Source organism: Euprymna scolopes, chromosome 1 (genome assembly GCF_053919585.1).
Source record: "Euprymna scolopes isolate OS-2025 chromosome 1, ASM5391958v1, whole genome shotgun sequence".
NCBI classification, from domain to species: domain Eukaryota; kingdom Metazoa; phylum Mollusca; class Cephalopoda; order Sepiida; family Sepiolidae; genus Euprymna; species Euprymna scolopes.
Genome location: NC_136482.1, coordinates 189,512,768 through 189,531,676, shown reverse-complemented (window position 1 = coordinate 189,531,676; position 18,909 = coordinate 189,512,768). Strand labels below are relative to the sequence as shown.

The 18,909-nt window shown below is 31.1% G+C and overlaps 1 protein-coding gene across 1 annotated transcript in view; it reads right to left on the bottom strand.

Moving 5' to 3' along the window:
* Positions 1 to 18,909, bottom strand: part of LOC145278280 (gamma-aminobutyric acid receptor alpha-like) — a 1,175,437-nt gene that overhangs the window by 495,817 nt on the left and 660,711 nt on the right. The gene's annotated exons all lie outside the window — the stretch shown is intronic.

Genomic DNA, 18,909 nt, shown 5'->3' with positions numbered 1-18,909 from the left:
CATCACTAAGAACTGTGTCTATAAAATTCCATGTAAATTTGGGAAACTATACAGAGGTGAAACGTGTCGTCCACTGAAAGTACGGTTAGAAGAACATCGAAAAGCCGTAGTACGTTAGGAAACTGAAAAATCAGCTTTAGCTGACCATATCTGGAAGGAAAAGGGAAACTATTTACCATTATGGGACGAAGTAAAAATTATTAGCACATATGCTAGGAAACAAACAATTACTAAGCAGACCTAGTATAGACTTTAATACGGTATTGGAACTATTAATTATAAATAATAGATAATATATACAAGTAATAAGTAAACACATTAATATATATATATATATATATATATATATATATATATATATATATATATATATATATATATATGGAAAAATTAATTGGAAAAAAGTGATATTCTCCCGAACGTTCAATCCTCAGTGTGGGCGACCGAAAAATACAATTGCGAATTACTTGAGACCAGTCATAGCTGAAAGGAGCAAGAGCATGATACTCCCGTGAAGTAAATTTTGTCCAAATTCCCGAGTTCGATAAGATACACCTGAAGAAGGTCGGATGTTACATCAACCAAAACGTTGTGAAAATCACAGTGAAGATGAGAACAGCTAGATTATACGTCATGTTTCGCAAGAATGTTGTCACTCGCTTTGACATCATCTTCGGGCTCTTCTAGACTTGTGACCGACTTTTTTGTTGTCGTATTTGCCAATACGAAGATTCTGCACGTGACCCTTGGGCACGTTTTCAGGTCTAATTTATTGTTTACCCTCCTACCGAGGGTCTCTTATGCAACATATCCAAGATTGCTCATTCTCGAGTCTAACATTTTTTTTACTAATGATATTTACTACTTTAGCACAATGCAAAGCTCTTTGTAAATAAACAAATGGACACTGTGAGAATGGCAACCAATTCTTGCATTAACCAATTGTTGGATATAATTGCTGACGGCGCATGTTCCAGTGGCCTGATGGATGGAGTTACTGACTATCGCTTCGATTGTTGGTTTAATCCCAGGCTTGAAATACCTGCTTGTCTATCCACACTAGAGAGTTGTGATACAGCGAGTCAGTTTGCCTGTAGATGATTATCTATATATGTACTGATAGAGTAGGATTTCACTAATAATAGCGTATCACTAATTAGTAGTATATGTGCCGATTGTTTTCGGCAGGCTGTTTGTACGATAAAAATTAAAAAATAAACAATAAAAGCGCTCGACTATTTAATACCAATTTAATGTCTTAGCCACGCCAAACAAATGATTCTTTTCTTGATTATTGTTTCCAACGGTAACTAACATTTCATTCAATATTTGACACCGAGTTCACATGATTTGTTTGATATTAATTTTAGTTTTCACCCAGGCTCAAAACATTGCAAGCATTAGAAAGAAATCTGTTAAGAACCAAACAATAATATATTCCAATGACTCAACGTTCTGACTAAAATCAAATCGAAAATAAATCGTTAATATTTGATAGAGAGCTTAAACATCGTTAATAATTTCATCTTATAGAACAAAATAAAATAATTGTTCTTTTTATGAATGTCACTTTCGAGAGGGGAAAATGAGTAATGCGGTTTGATTGAATTGATTTAAGAAGCGTAGTTGATTATCATCAATTCATTATCGTCTTGCGAAGAGCTGAGCGAATGGTGAAGATTTGCGACAATGCTCATTTATAATTTATAATCGAAAGAGGGATTAAATTGAGGTTAATACCCTCATATCCTCCATGTTGGCTAAAAATAATTGAAAAAATGAGTCGATTCTATGTGCGCGTCTTCCGATGCAAATACTATTGCAAACTTAAGCGTGACAATTCGAATTATTTGGATTATTAGGACTACTGTTCTCACATGTTATTCACACAACGTTTCAGTCGATGTAACCTCCGACCTTTTTAAGGCGTATTTAAATTTAAAACTTAAGCTTGACAGACTAACGAAACTCATGTTATATCTTTCATCATGACAGACCAAGAAAAGGCTTATTTTTTATATTTAACTATCTGGCCGCCATTATTATTATTATTATTATTATTATTATTATTATTATTATTAGTAGTAGTAGTAGTAGTAGTAGTATAATTCTCTATCGATTCTTATATACAGGATGAGCCAAAAGTAGAAAATGTTTGTCGGAGCGTAAGAAGCAGACATGAAAGCTGTGAAAGTCAAGAAAATAAAACAGTTTGAGCACTTGCGTTGATAAATAATATCTAATTTTCCTTAATATAATTGTTTTATCACATGTAGTTGTACGTATACGTGATCTCTAAATAAATTACTGTCCAACTACTTTTGGCTCACCTCATATAATATTGAACACAATATGTAGAAGCGATTTCAAAAGTAAAAAATATGACTCGTCAGAGAATAAAAAAAAATAGTTAAAAACGAACGTTAATGTATCAATGTATATTTGCACACACGTACAAATAACACGTTTAGTCGACTTACACTTGCCAAGTTATAACTGATTTCAATCTTGACCTCTTAGCACTTGTTTTACCGGTTAAAATATCAGGAAACAACGGTCCACAAAAATTGCAATTATCTGACCTGGCTCGCGCCGCTCTGTTACGTTGATTCTCGAAGGAGATGCATCTTGAAACAACGGACACACACAGACATTGTGAGTTTATATATTTAATTAACACAAAAAGAAATTATGATACTTCATACTTAAACGTGACAGACCAACGAAAATCTTATTAGAAACTTTCAGTTGTATTTCATACATGTAAGTAACAAACCACTGATAGACAGAGAACCTTATATAGATAGTTGGACGCATGTCAGTTGTCAATTCAAATTCTATTTTATACTGGAGTATGTTACATAAACTTAAGCGTGCCAGACTGACAAAATGCTATTTTAGCACCTGAATGTGACAGACTAAGAATAAGTGTATTTTAAACTTAAATGATACATAAAGAAATGTAATACTTCATAAATAAATGTGATAGATCCACGAACGTATTGTTTAAAACTTTAGATACTATTTCACAGCTAATTGTAACAAATGGAAAGAATACTCTATACAAAAGATTGGACGCATCTAAGTTGTCAATCCAAATATTACCTAAAGTCGAAATGTGTCTAACAGGTCGACTGGCGTATAGACAAAGCTTTCAGTGGACATTTGTTGACTTATCTAATGACACGCCAAATTAATGAAAAACATCAAAAAATATAGAGCGAGAATGAAAGACAAAAATTACAATAAATAAAAACCTAATTAACAAAAATGAAAGTAAAGATATTCAAGTATCTCCTTTAAAAGTCGACGTAGTTGGCGTGTGGCAAAAAGTGAAAAATGTGTTGTTTTATTTAACGGATTATTTCATGTACCACTTTAACTGTCCTTACCTTTTCAAAATAGTTTGCGATCGAGACGATGTCTGCATCTCACGAACGAACAAAATATACAGTTACACTCAATTCTGTACTGTCGGTCAAATAACTTTTCAGAACAAAGAAGAAAAATGTTTTGTTTGGCGACATTTAAAATGAACCAGACGACCCTTGGCGTGTTGAGTCGATGCTTATGCAGTATATATATATATATATATATATATATATATATATATATATATATATATATATATATATATATATCCCCGAAACAGTGTTTCATTGTAAACAACTGATGATCTCTTAAAAACTTAAATTATTACTGGTACTGTAGTGAATTCAAGAGAGAAAGTTGATGCAGTGATTGCAGGTAATTGAATTACTTACTGACTAGTATTCTAACGAATGATGAAAAATAATTTTTTGTACAGTTTTAAAGGTTAAAAACTTCCAAGACTATATATATATATATAGAGCAAGTTTATTGCTTGCTACCTGAGGTACCCTTATCAGGAAATGACGACGGTGATGCCTGGACAATTTTTGCTAGGTCAGAGGATTTCTCCTTTAGAGGCGATGACTTGACACCTCACCCTTTGACCTTGTGTTACATCTGGCTTTGGTGGGAAGTAAATAAATATACACCCAATGTTAGCCATGAGCCACTTTGGTATTATCTTTGCTTCGCTTTTTACAATATCGCTTTCATCAAGATAATGTTATTAAATTTACCATTGAATACGATATTTAATTGTAAATTTAATGATTACATTATTGTTGTGTCATAAAATCATCAACATAATATTCTGCTTGTTCATCTCTTAGTTAGTCTGTACGTTACTCTTTGAAAAAAAAAACAAATATAATTTCTGAAAGCCAAACTTCTTAAAAAAAAGAATTCGGCAAATTCGAAAAAAAACCAAAAAAACAAAAAACAAAACAAAACAAATTCGCCAAATTTGGTTTCAGACAGGAAAATTTGGCAACGGTCTTTCATTGATTAAAAAATTTTGCAGCGGTTTTTCATTGATTAAAAAACCAGCAAAACGTTACGTAAAAAAGGAACATTCGAAAGTAACAGGGGAAAGAAGAAAATCGTCTGTCAAGGGATGCTGGGCTAAATGAGTATATGAAATATTTTATCTTACAATGTGATTTTCTTATTTGTATTGAACTATGTAGCACACAATTTTTTTCTGAGTATTTATTAATACGTATTAATTTATCTGCATTCGATCGTTCCTCCGAATTCTTTCTTCAGTGAAGAACTGCTGCACCTCGAAATCCCTACGAGTTATTTTCTCACATTATCACAGCAATAATCACATATTATTCGAAAAAGTGGCTACACGAGTAGAAAAGTCGTATTCTTGTCAAGGATTCCAGATAGAACTTTTTAAAGTTAAATTTCACGAATTTGACCGTTTTTGAAGCAATATAATCTAAAAAACTTGTATTTGGCGTTTTACAAAGTGCAATATACAGACTAACTAAGGAAGAACCAAACAGAATATTATATGAATTGCATAACATTATATAGTCATTAAATGGCTTTCCGAACTATGTATAATGAATGAACTTCTATAGAACAGTTACAGTTACTTGACAACATATGTTTTTCTCTTGTTAATGTAACGCCGAAGATAAAGGAAACATCTTTGGCAATGTTAAGAAGCATAATCTGTCTAAATGAAAACCAAAAATGATTTTCCTGCAAAAATTAAAGTCTTAATAAAAACCGAATAATGCAAATATCACTGATTTAATTATCCGCGTAGAAACATCAGCGAATATTTTAAAAACATCGGAGAGTTCATTAGTGACATCTGATTAATTGCACAAACTGATTGAAGTTATTCATGAGATTTACAAGAGTGATTCAAAAGTTTTTAAATATTTTGCTTGGAACCAGAGCGAATCTTAGATGGTACACACTGCAGACTCTATTTTTAAAAGTGTAACGCAGTAAGAAAGGGACACACAGGCTATTATATTAATTGTATAACATATATATATATATATATATATATATATATATATATATATATATATATATATATATATATATATATACATTATTTTAACGGCGGGGATTTTTACTTAAATCATTAAAAGTGTTTTTCCATAAACAGAACAATAAATTATCCTGCCAATCTCGTCAGACGAGCTAAGCCAAAATAAATTAGAAGGTAAAAATTCTTTTAAATTACGACTATTACATGAATTGTAGATCATTATATAATCAGTATATATATATATATATATATATATATGCATATATATATATATATTTGTAGTCATCGACACATAGTCCTGTTTCGTTGTATCACAACTCATCAGTGCCGCTAGGCTAGCACCTCTCCCAAGCCAAGGATTTAATCTAGAACCATCGTGTTGACAGTCGGCAGTTCTCCCACTTGACCACAGAAGCGATACCCGCAAATAACCTGTCCGAATGTCTATTTAAACAAACATTTGTTCATCCCCTTTATAGTGCTTAAACCGCCTGTTTGTAAACAAACAAACTGCGAGCTTCGCATTATATATATATATATATATATATATATATATATATATATATATATATATATATTGTAATACATTTATTAAAATGTATAATAAATTATTTTATTGATTTTTAACCGAGAGGAGATATATTTTCAATATATTTTATTTACTGTATCATTTTTGGAGCCAAAAGATGCATTCTTGTCTGCTCGTTCACATTTTGTAAACAAAACAAGAAAAAGGGGAGGAGGAGGCCTGCGAGCAAGGGTAGAAGGGTGAGACAGAGATACTGTGAACGAAGGGTGGAAGAGGAAAGAGAAATGAAAGCTCATAGACGAGAAAGAGAGGAGAGAGAAAAGATAGAGAGAATTAGACCGTATATATATAGAGAGATAAACTGTATAGAGAAAGAGAGAGATATACCTTATATATATATATATAGATATATATATATATATATAGAGAGAGAGAGAGAGAGGGGGGACTAAAAAAGCTGTCAACAGTCAGTGGAGCTTCGCGCTTCAAAGCGACAAGACGTAAGTCAGCGAAGGTCGGAGTGGCGAAGCCGGCGAAAGACGTCAGCGTGGTAGCGGCGTCGCTGAGGTAAATATCAACGACATAAGCCGATGTTGGCGGCGACGATGAAGATCTGTTTTGGTTAGCGGTCAAACTATAAATCAAGGGCTTCGATGAGCTTCGGAAAGAAATACATGGAGCAATTAACACGTCCGCGCGTAATGAAACGTAAATAATACGAAGGACAAAAACATGAAACCTGCGCGCGCATAATCAAATATAGACAATTTACAGGGAAGAAATATATATAAAAGAGACAAAATAAAGGTCACATTTCAAAGGACATTAAGTGAGTTTTTCAATCAAAACTGTCATTTCTCCAATATCTATCTCTTACCCTAGAACCTGTATCTAATTGAACAGACGATTTCTTGTTTTATGTGAACATTGACTGTTGATATATTTTTCTCTCGGTAGAATTTGAATCATTAAATCATTCCATTTAGTTAGGCATATTTAATTTTCTTTTCTTCAATTGAATTTTATTTTATTTTTATATAAATAAAAGTTTGTTAATTTTTCGACGATATTTGTCCTCGTTATTTCTTGTCCAGTACATTTCATTTTATTGTTGTCTTCGGGACGGTTGTCCCATTCCCATAACAACGTATTATCAAAGAATATGGGAAACTTTATTTTTTTTTATATTTCGTTACGTCACCCATCTCTTCCGTCCCCAGAAGGACTGGGATACATCGTAAATATATATATATATATATATATATATATATATATATATATATATATATATATATATATATATATATATATATATATATAATGGGTTGAGAGATTCCAACGAGAGAAAGATGTATATTCAAATGAGAGATGTCACCGACAATTGGTATATATTTTTTAACATTATTTTATAATTCCGTATTTATATTTTTAATTTTAAAAATAATTATATATATTTATATCATTGTAATAATATTTCTAAATCATTGAAATAGCTTTTAACGCGTTTCAGACTTCTGCGAAGCGTCATCTTCAGAAAGTATTCAAAATGTAAACTATTTAAAATATATATTAAAATGTGTTTAGAAATGTATAAAAGCGTTTTCGCAGTCCATTTTTGGTGACAGGTTTCTAAGCGGTGGAAATATCTGTAAATGATTCTAAAGGTCTTCATGGGTGCGATCCACCCCTACCTTTACTCCCGAATTAAACAGCGCTTAATATCAACACACAAGCAAATGAAATGCAAAGTGCACTCGCGCGCACGTACATATACATATACACCGTCACATATGAATCAGAACCGATATATTAAAAAACACACACACAATAACACTGAAATTAAAAGGAAATAGTAATTATACACCAAAGATCTTTGTTTGGATGGATTAATAACGCGTACAGAAATATGTCGGCAATTTCAAACATGTAAATTGTTCATTTCAACTGGCCGATATATTTTTATTATTTAATGACCAAATTCAATTCATTTTTTTTCAAGTCGTTTACTATTAAATCTTTCTTATATGTCTCTTGTTACCTACATCGGTAAGAGACATAGCTTGTAGACGATGGTTTTGTTTCGAATTTAGCTGATGGCATCCAAGTCATTTAAAAACAAACTTTGGAAAAAACAATTACTATACATTAGATGCAATATAATATTCAATAGTTCATTTGACTCTGTAAAAATGAATACGAAATCTCTATAATATTCAATAGTGAATTTGGCTCTGTAAAAATAAATACGAAATCTCTAGGAATTAAAATACATTAAAGCGCATTTTACGACAGGGCTATACTACTTCAATATCTTATGGAATATAAATTTTGCAAATCAGACAAGTATTATATATTTTTAAGATAAAATAAGAGTCAAGTCAGAATAATTTGAATAATAATAACAATCAAAACTCATCTCACAAAAATTCCAACAATCAAAATCTATAACAAAAACAACAATAAAGATGTAATTAGAAGTTCAAACGATAATAATGGAACCACCTCTAACAACTTCAAACATTTAATTTCATAACGAAATAAAAATAAAAATTTTCAAATATATTTCAAGTGTTGCCATACAGTCTGCCAAAAACCTACCTTTTTAATTCTTTAACCAAATTCCACCAATCATATTACTTACTGATTCATTCCATGCATTAAATCTTTTTGCAAATTGACTGCCATTTTCTTCCCATCAATTAACATATCTAAATGTTTCACTCTAGTTCCATTTCTTGTAATAATCTTAAGCAGGTCTCTATATTTGTCAACAAAAAAGTTTTCATTCAGCTTCTGATCCGAACTAATATTCCACGGATTATTCTATTAAAGCACAACCTCATTTTAATTGTTTGATTATGTGATGACAAGGTGTTTGCTGATGTGAGGGTTTTCAACTACCGTTGAATTTCCACGGATACTGCTAGTAAAAAATAAATTAAAAAATTATTCAGTAACTTTTGATTGATTCGAATATAAGTGAGAAATAAATAGAAACGGTTACATATTCGGATGAAGTAAAGTCTTTGTACCGTATATTTATACACCTAATTTTGGAATATTTCTTTTGCATAATATATATTTTACAATTAATAATGCATATTGTAAAATACTGTTTGTCTGTTTTATGACATATCCTGTGATAACTACTCCAAAAAGGTTATTTTTCGATCAAGTTTTCATCAGCCAGTCACTATATTAGTGTGCAGCTTAGCTTCTATATATTTGGACCAATCGTCACCAAATTTAGTCAAAATATTGGTCAGAAACTTAACTTAGAATTAAATTAATTTTGGGATGTCTAAGTCAAAGATCAAAATTACGAAAGAGGATAACATCAGATTTTTAGCGAAAACCTGTAGACAATGACGTTTTGTTATTCTTATATGATTTTGCTGTTGAAATGTTCAATTATAGTCGACATTTTGACAGAATGAAAACCATACGATTTGCCCATATTTGATATATTCATTTGATGCTTTCCGTTACAGTAGCTAACACGAAAATTTCCAGTCTAATATGATCAATATTTTATTCAGTTATCTACGTTTCCATGGCAAAACGTAGAGGAAACTTCAAACATTTTGGAGAAGGAAGGCAATTTAGCGTTTTTGTAGACTATTTTGCATTACTTTATTTATTATTTGAACATTTGGCATGACCTTAATCACTGTTTTGTTGGGGAAGGTATGCACTACAAACTTATGAATACTCAGGCTATACATATATATGCATATATATATACATATATATATACATATATATGTACATATATATATATGTATATATAGTATTTAACTATTTGGGATCGAAATGATATATAAAATAATAATATAAAGTTCTCTTTTAGCTAGATACTCGAGTTATAAATATTTTCTTAAAGATACATCGTTACAATGGAATTGACACACGTGTATTTACCCATTTTCCAAACCCTGGTGTTTCATTGGTAAAACCTTGCGTACAATTTTTCAAGTTTGTTGTTTGCATACATGCGTAGAAAAAAAAAGAACATTTCTTTTAAGCAAACGGAGTATTTATTTTTCTAATCAACAACATATATATAAAGTATCAAACGGAATTTATCTGCATTTTAAATCAACCACACTTGCTTTGAAATGCAATAATCTCTCGAATTCTGTAGTAGTACGTAACCGGCGTTTTTTCTTTGTGATATATAATCTATCCTGGGTTATGTCAGCATATTGGAAATTGTGACTTTGCTATGCAGGTTGGTTAGTGTAAAAAGAGTTCAAGGGGTGTAAGTTGACGTATGTCAAACGCAGTAGTTAAGGTCAGCGATGGCACCGGAAGTTTCATTCAGAAAGCGAATAAGGCATCTTTTGATTCGTATGCGAGTGCAGTCTGCCTTTCATTTTTTTGAGGACGAAGACAACGTGTCGATAAGACACGTTGATGCGTCGAAGAGAAAGAAAACGAAAGTTTAGGTCGACAATGCGATGCTTCACCCCCGTTCACACGTAGACGAATAATGAAGGCATGCTAAAAATCGGTGTCATGTTTTGTCAGATACTCCTTTCACGCATCGGACAGTGACGGGAAGAATCGCATCCTCAAATAGAAGACCAAGATAAATAAAACAGAAAAATGTATAGTGACTTTCTTGTAATATATATACACTAATGATTTAAAATGACAAATAGGGGAGTTGATCTCAAATATTTCGTATATTTTATATCTCCCTATCTTTTGAAAACAGAGTACGATTATGAATATCTCTAGTATTAAAAAAATATCATACACTGTGAAATTTACTTTGTGTATGAAAACCAAAGAGGGGAGATATATCATATGAGAAATATTTGGAATCAAGTCTCCCCCTGCTGTTGTTTCAGATCATTTGAGACCATAGAATCAACTTTTAGTCTCCCCTTCACCAAAACCATGTTTTTTTTGGGGAAATATCAGATATTTTGTAATAATTATGCAAAACTAGGGAAGCAAATGACTATCATTGAAATATTTTATGGCTGTAAAAAAGTACCAAAAATAGGCCAGGGATGATGCGTGATCCTATTAATGTGCGACGTTAAGGTCACACACACACACACACACACATACACACACACACACACACACACATATATATATATATATATATATATATATATATATATATATATATATATAATAGTGTTGAGACGATTAATCGGAATTAGGAATCGGAAAATTCGAAACTTTTTGAAGTATCCGAAAAATTATAGCCTAATTTCCGATTCCAAACCTATTCTTTTAATTTTGTTTAGCAAAAAACAACAACAAAAAAATAAAACAAGCACAAATGGTTTATTTTTGTAATTACTAGTTGTTCATTTACAAAGATCACAGAATTTGTTATAAATCTCATTTACAGATGTAACATTGATTCACAAATTTTATTTATTGGTCATTTACTGAGTGATAACTTGCCTATATAAAATATTTGTAAACATTTCGCATCTATTCGCTAAATGTCTGTATGCCCCCATCCGAGGGAGTTCACTTTATTATTAAAATGTTTTAAATGCTCTGGATATATTTTTTAATTTCGTTTGCGTCAGCTGTGTATTGGCAGTGTCTGTCATCGGCTTGTTCTGAAATAATTAAAGATTTATGGCGCTTCTCTTTCGATGGAAGTGAAAAATATAGATTATAATCTCCGATCAGCTTATCAAAATCTTGGATAAAATGCATAGAGAGAAAACATTCTGAGGATTTTCTTAAAAAGAAAATTATATCGACATTTAAACTTTTCCCAAAAGAAGAATGGGATTAGGAGATTTATAACTGTAATTAACAGAAAAAGAATAAAAAATAATAAACAAATATGCAACAAATAAATGTTACGAAAGCAAGACTTTTCTACATACCCGAATAAATTTATTTGTGTTTAAACTTCTTTTAAAGTGTTTTTGTTTAAAACAAACTTAGTGTCTCCTCTTTGAGATTAAAAAAATGGCTGGCCAATAACCTCGACAGAAGAACTATTGATAACCGCTCAAAATTGAAAATTAAACCAACGCTGGTTTGGTTTGGTTGTTTTTGTTTTACGGCATATCAACCCTTTTCAGGTTATTTAATGCCAAATCCAAAATTTTGAAGGAAAAAAGTTTCAATAGAATATATTTGTTGTTTTCAAGTCAGTTTCTATTTACCACATAGTTGAGACCCTAACAGGTACTACCACTTTGGGTCAGAGTGGACCTGGGAGCAATGGCAATTAAATGGTGGCTTCACACTCCCCAAAGCCCGCAAGCTGGGGCTCACCACTGGATATAGTTTAAGGTCATATCCAGGACCACCAACGCTGGTAGAAACACATAATAAATGCTAATAATCGATTGAAAATGTTATGTTGTACGAGTATTTTGTTACATTTTCGATTTTGGAGCGATTAAGCAAGAATGTGCCGGAAATGAGTATCATTTTACGTTTATGTTATGTGAGAAACAGTTTTCCTACGCGAAATTTTAAAGATGTTTTTTTTCTTTTCGTCAAATAATCATTTAAAAATGTAGAATCACATTTTGGGGAAGTGATTAATATATTTGATGTTTCTACTACTACTACTACTACTACTACTACTACTACTACTACTACTACTACTACTACTACTACTACTATCATTATTATGCAGAAACGCATTATTCACGTGGGACGAATTTATTGACTATTCCTTCCCTACACTGTTTTCTTATTTTGCATACTAATCGTAGGGTAATTATTTTGGGACGGCAGCACGCCAGCACGCCAGCACGTCAAATTTCAATCAGTCATTTTGGTTCACCATAAAGTTTGCCTTAGTTTTTTTTTTTTTTTTTTATTACATTTTCACCCCAAACAAGGCAAATTGCCACTTTGGTGTAGGGGGCTACTATCAGGGGCAACAACTACTGGGGTACTATGTAGGGATTTGGGCAGCAAGGTGTCGGTTCACGTTACACTTGAACTTCTGCACGTCAGTACTGTTGGGGAAGCAGGGACCTGGAATGGAATTCCAGAGTCTTGCGGTTCTGGGGAAGAAACTATTGGAGTAAAAAGATCTTTTACATCTAGGGATCTCTACAGTGTGGGGGTGGGATCTAGTAGTCTGTCGGGTTTGTCGAGGGTGCTCGCGTCGTGGGGGTACAAGTGATTGCAGTTCGTCAGAGCATTCACCACTAAAATACTTGTAGAAAAGGCAGAGGGATGCAACATTTTGTCGATGGGACAGAGGCTGAAGCTTAGATGCCAGTTCAGGGCCTATCAGGTTTGCGACTCTCTTTTGAACCTTGTCAAGGAGCGAGAGACTAGTAGCAGATGCACCAGCCCAGATGTGGCAGCAATACTCCATACATGGGCGAATGGTGGCCTTATAGAGGTACAGGATACTTTCGGGTGTTAGTAGTTTTCTAGCACGGTAGAGAGAGCCTACCTTTCTTGCAGCGGCCCTGGCAATGCCTTCAATGTAATTGTTCCAACTCATGTTTCCTGTGAACGTTAGGCCAAGGAGTTTGAAAGATGGACTCTCAGATAAAGAGTCGTTGGCTATTGCTATGGGTGGTAGAGAGGGTTTCTTGTAATTATTGAATGAAACTAGTTTAGTCTTGGCAGCCAGTGTGCCAAATCTTAATAAAAACAAATTTCCACAGGAAAAAAATTATTTGCACATTTTTACTTAACGTTTATTATTTCAAAAATCCAACAACGGAGCTGAAGTCGATGTTTTGTTTCTAAAACAAAATTAACTTTTGTGATTAATCTCTGTGTGTACCGGGAAATATTCTTTTCTTACGAATAAACATAAATAAAATCCATTTTAACAAGAATCTTTATACATTTATCTAGCCAGTAAACATAAAATTACGCATGAAAAAAACATGTTTATTATTTTTTAAATACAACAACGGAGCTACAGTCGATGTTCTGCTTCTATAACAAAATGAATGTTTTGATAAATCTCTGTATTAAGTACCACGACAATATTTTTCTAAGGAATAAAAATTAATAAAGTTTATTTTTACAAGAATCTTTATATATGGCTCTAGCCAATAAACATAAAATTTTATATAAAATGCACGTTTATTATTTTTAAAAAATCCAACTGAAGTTGATGTTTTTTCATTCTAAAGTAAACAAATTTTTTGATAAATCCGTACGGAGTCACCAATTAATAGGACAGGCAAGTAACTATAATTATAAACCTTCTTCCTCTGATAAAAATAAAGAAAGTACGACAAAAGTAAATAGGAATCAACTCGGACATAATGTTTGCATATTAAAATAATATTTTTTTATTTAACCAAGGTAGCTTTATATATATATATATATATATATATATATATATATATATATATATATATATATATATATACGAGCAAACAGTTAATAAAATATATTAAAAAACACTTTGAAATAAGTTAAAACATTAAATCTGAAAAGGAAACACTAGATAAATGGATAGTCCTTATTTCTTCGAAACTCCGCGGATTAAGGACTATCCATTTATCTAGTGTTTCCTTTTCAGATGAAATATGTTTATAACTCATTTCAAAGTGTTTTTAACATATTTTATTTACTGTTTGCTCATATTATAAGCTCTATTTCCTATTTGGTTTTATCGAGCTTTTACACCTGGTTGAGATAATTTTATAAATATTAATTCTTTAATATTTATAATATACTTTAATTTTACCATCTTGGATCATTTTGGTAAATTTAATTGTTATTTTTATTATATATATATATATATATATATATATATATATATTAGTGTGGGATAGTGATTACGTTTATTCATTACTATTGACCTCGTGTGGCCATGAAATTAAATTCAATTAAAAGCATTTTGGATATTTTAAGCAGGATAGTTCATAGAGTAAATGCAGTGGTTTCTGCAGTGAAAATAGGGGTCAATATGTGAAAGGGTTGAAGAGAAATGAGTCGAAATGTGTCAAATTGGAAAGAGGATAGACAAGATAACTACAAAGTAATGGATGTTATTCCAAGCATATTTGACAAAGAAAACTGCGAGTATAATGTATCCTGTTACAAGACGTAGTATTTACTCTCCAAAATTTTTATGGTAAGCAAAAATATATAATCTAGAGTTCATTTGCTTATTTATATATCACAGATTTTCTACTTGGTAGATGCTGTCTATTAGAGACTTCACACTTTAATATAAACGATTTTAAATGTTTGGACATTTTTCTGGGACTATTTAGACCTTTGTATTGTCTGATCACCACATCTTCTGAAATATTTCATGTTTCCTTGTATTTTGTTCGTTTTTTTCACCTGTGAAAATATAGATGAAAATCTTGAAATTTTATAAATACCTTGGATAGAATATATAAAGAGCAAACATTTATAAGCATTTTAACTTTAAAAAATCTTTATTTATATATAACATACCCCCAAAACATACGAGATTTTACTTTTTAGGCGATTTTGTGTGAATACATTGAAACGTTGATTAAGCATTAAGAATGGGGGTTCAGTTGTGCATATAGATATAACGTAAAATGATCTCATTTCCAATATATTCGAACTGTTAAGCAGTTAAGAATTTTTTACCATTAATTCTAAGTCCGATCAACAAAATCATAAAATCAATGTAATCATAAAATCACATGTAATTACTTTATTTTAGTATTGCACCCCAGACTTAGGGTTACTAGTAGGAAAAGAATCGTGGTTTTTGTGACTTTTAACAATCACATATTTTATAGTAAAGTTTGATTTGGAACATTAACATTCACAAGATTTAAAACAACGTGTGATCATTTTGCATTAAACTAATATACGAAACTCACTGTTTGATGTTTTATTGTATTTTTACCGCTAAATTGTTTAGCATTTAATCGCCTAAAAATGGAGAATCGTGTTTTTCTTTTTTTAGGTGTAATACAGTTTTAAAATAATAAATAATAGTTTTTCATACGTAATTTTATGTTTATTGGCTAGATAAATGGATAAAGATTCTTGTAAAAATAAATTTTATTCATTTTTATTCTTTAGAAAAATATTTTATCAGTACGCCACACAGATTTATCAAAAAGGTTAATTTTGTTTTAGAAGCAAAAGGTCGTCTTCAGATCCGTTGTTAGATTTAAGAATAATAAACATGTTTTTCCATATGTAATGAAATTTGGTACACTAGTTTATATTCTGGCGGACTTTTTGGCGTAATTGTTAGTGTACTTTTTGGCAAACCAAAATAGCAGGTTGAAATCTTGCTTCCTGCTGTCCTGGTATCCTAGTGTACCAAAACGAATTACTGATTAGTTTCTGTAAAATGTATATTTGAAACTGATATTCTACTCTAAATACTAAAAGTTTTTTTTAAAGATCTCATACGTAATCACATATAAAAGTAATATCTCTTTTTGGGATGGGGATTTCATTGAGAGTGATAATCTTAAAATTTGTCATTATTATTATTATTATTATTATTATTATTATTATTATTATTATTACTACTACTACTACTACTACTACTATTATTTGCATCTCGTTTTTTTACAGCAAAGCAAATCAATTTAATAACCGATCAAATTCTTATAATTAAAATAAAATTTTTAACTTCATTCATAGAGAGAAAACACAAAATTGTTAAAAATGGTTTTCTAAATAGTAACCTTATTTAGAAATTCGTTCGTAACAATAGTAAGGGCGTTTTGTTCTTTCATCGTTTTCTCATTCTGCCTACCAATTGTCAACTATTTTTAACTGTTTATGAAAACTTTCAAGTAACATGTTGTAAACTAACGACGACCTGGTACAACCTGGCTTTGTTGTAAAATCAAAACAAATCTTTTCTTGCTTTACAATTTTAAATTAATTACAAGGATAATATATGAGAAAAAATATACGCGGAAATTTTCCGGAAATTTGAAAATTTACACCCCCCCTAACAAATCATTGATTAAATATTTATTACTTTTAAAAGAATCGAACTTGGAATCGGAAATCGTATCGGAATCGGAAATTCAAAATGGAATCGGTAAACGTATCGAAATCAGGAAAAAAACTTTGGAATCGTCCCTTAACATATATATATATATATATATATATATATATATATATATATATATATATATATATATATATATATTTGGGTGTGTGTGTGTGTGTGTTTATAGATTGATGAATAGATAAATATATCTATACTCATAGTCCAATTGAATATTGAAATGTTCATATATCTTGTTCTATGGGTCGAAACCACATGAAAATTTTAGGCTTTTTGAAGATTATAATACTATTTTATGGTTAACATTTTATGACAATTGGTAAAAAGAATCTATATTTCCAAACCAATAAAATATGCCCAATTTTACCCACATTTGTATATATAGTATCCTGGCTTCAGTTTTGCTGATTTGGGATTAATTTTCTCTAGTTGTATTTTCTTTTTGCTTGGTTGTCTCCCCGAAAGAGAACATAGTTGAGATAAAGTCAGCGAGGACCGAACTCACTTAACTATGAATTGGAACAAAGCCACTAAGCATTTTTACAGAGAAAAGCCATTAGTTTCATCGATATCATATAGAAATGCAAATATTTGTATGAGAAATGCGATTGGAAATGACTTGAATAATAATACCGAATTGTTGGTTGACATGAATCTCGGCAAAGTCATGGCAGAAAAAATTGGTACAAATAATTTGATATGGAAATCAGAAGGATTCGCCTTTTCCAACGATTCGTGTTTTTTTGTTTATTCCTTTGAAATGACGACACAAATACACGTTCATATTCAGCCAATGGAGTCCAAATGCTGAAACCTGCGGTCAACAATTACGATTACTATTTTAGTGTTTTCTTCCGTTTGCGGTTCTCAATATAATGACAACAAGTTTTATTCAGCGTCAAAATGCATATACTAAGCTTCATAATAGACGCAAAAATATATAATAAAAATATTGCTAATATATGAATGCACTAGAAGTCATAGCTGGGGTTTCTTGGCCATGACTCACGACCTCTGAAGCATATATTAACATTTCACTGTTATTTTGGAAATTTATTTATTTTTAGATGTTCAAGTTAAATATAAATTAATATAGAAGAACATATATCGTTATTTTTCCTATTAATGTATGTTATAAATAGCGTGATTACAAAATGAATATGACAATTTGATTCGCAATAACAATTTACTAGAGATAAGTTATTTTGATCTTAATATAAATTTTTCTTTTCAGTTGTCACCTCAAACCGAGAGAACAATGAGGTGATAGAGAAAACAGAAATATATTACACGAAAATCATTAAAACAGCTTCCTATTTTTAAATAAAAAAAGTTGAAGACCAACGAAGACGGGAGCGGAATCATTTAAACGATCGACCATCTGTGCTCCAGAACTTTTCTTCTACATTATCACTACCAGAGTCAATGCATTTTTGTTAGAACTTTAATGACACATGTATGCTACTTACGCACATCCCTAACAGCTTGCTTTTTTTAGAATCTCATACCGTCAATATCTGAAGAGAGAGATGAAACAGTGTTCGTATTGCAAATAAATCAGATAGGAAAATAAATCGGAATATTTTCACGTCCTACTTTAGGAAGATATAATCTTACCTTTAAGTATTTTAATAATTTTCAGCTACTGTTTACAACGTTTTACACTTAAAAATAACAATGTCGTGAGTTTTGAAGCAGCATTCAGAAAGAATACTTCTATGTATCGATTGTTGGTTTAAAAAAAAATTGAAACCAGTAGTTTCCACTTAAAAAATAATGTAACTGTCAGCAGGGGTTGCATTTATATTAAGCATGCAAGAACTGGTCGGCATCATTCCAAGTTTTGCTCGTCATATATTTTATAACTAATTTTCACGGACCAAAAGAAAATAAACAAATAAGTAAAAATATTAATAGGAAATAATCTAGCCGAAGAAATGTACTTCAATGGAAAGCGTCTGGCGATTGCAAAAGCAATTCCACATGGAAACGCGACTTGAAGGATTTATGAAATATGTTTATAGAAAGCAA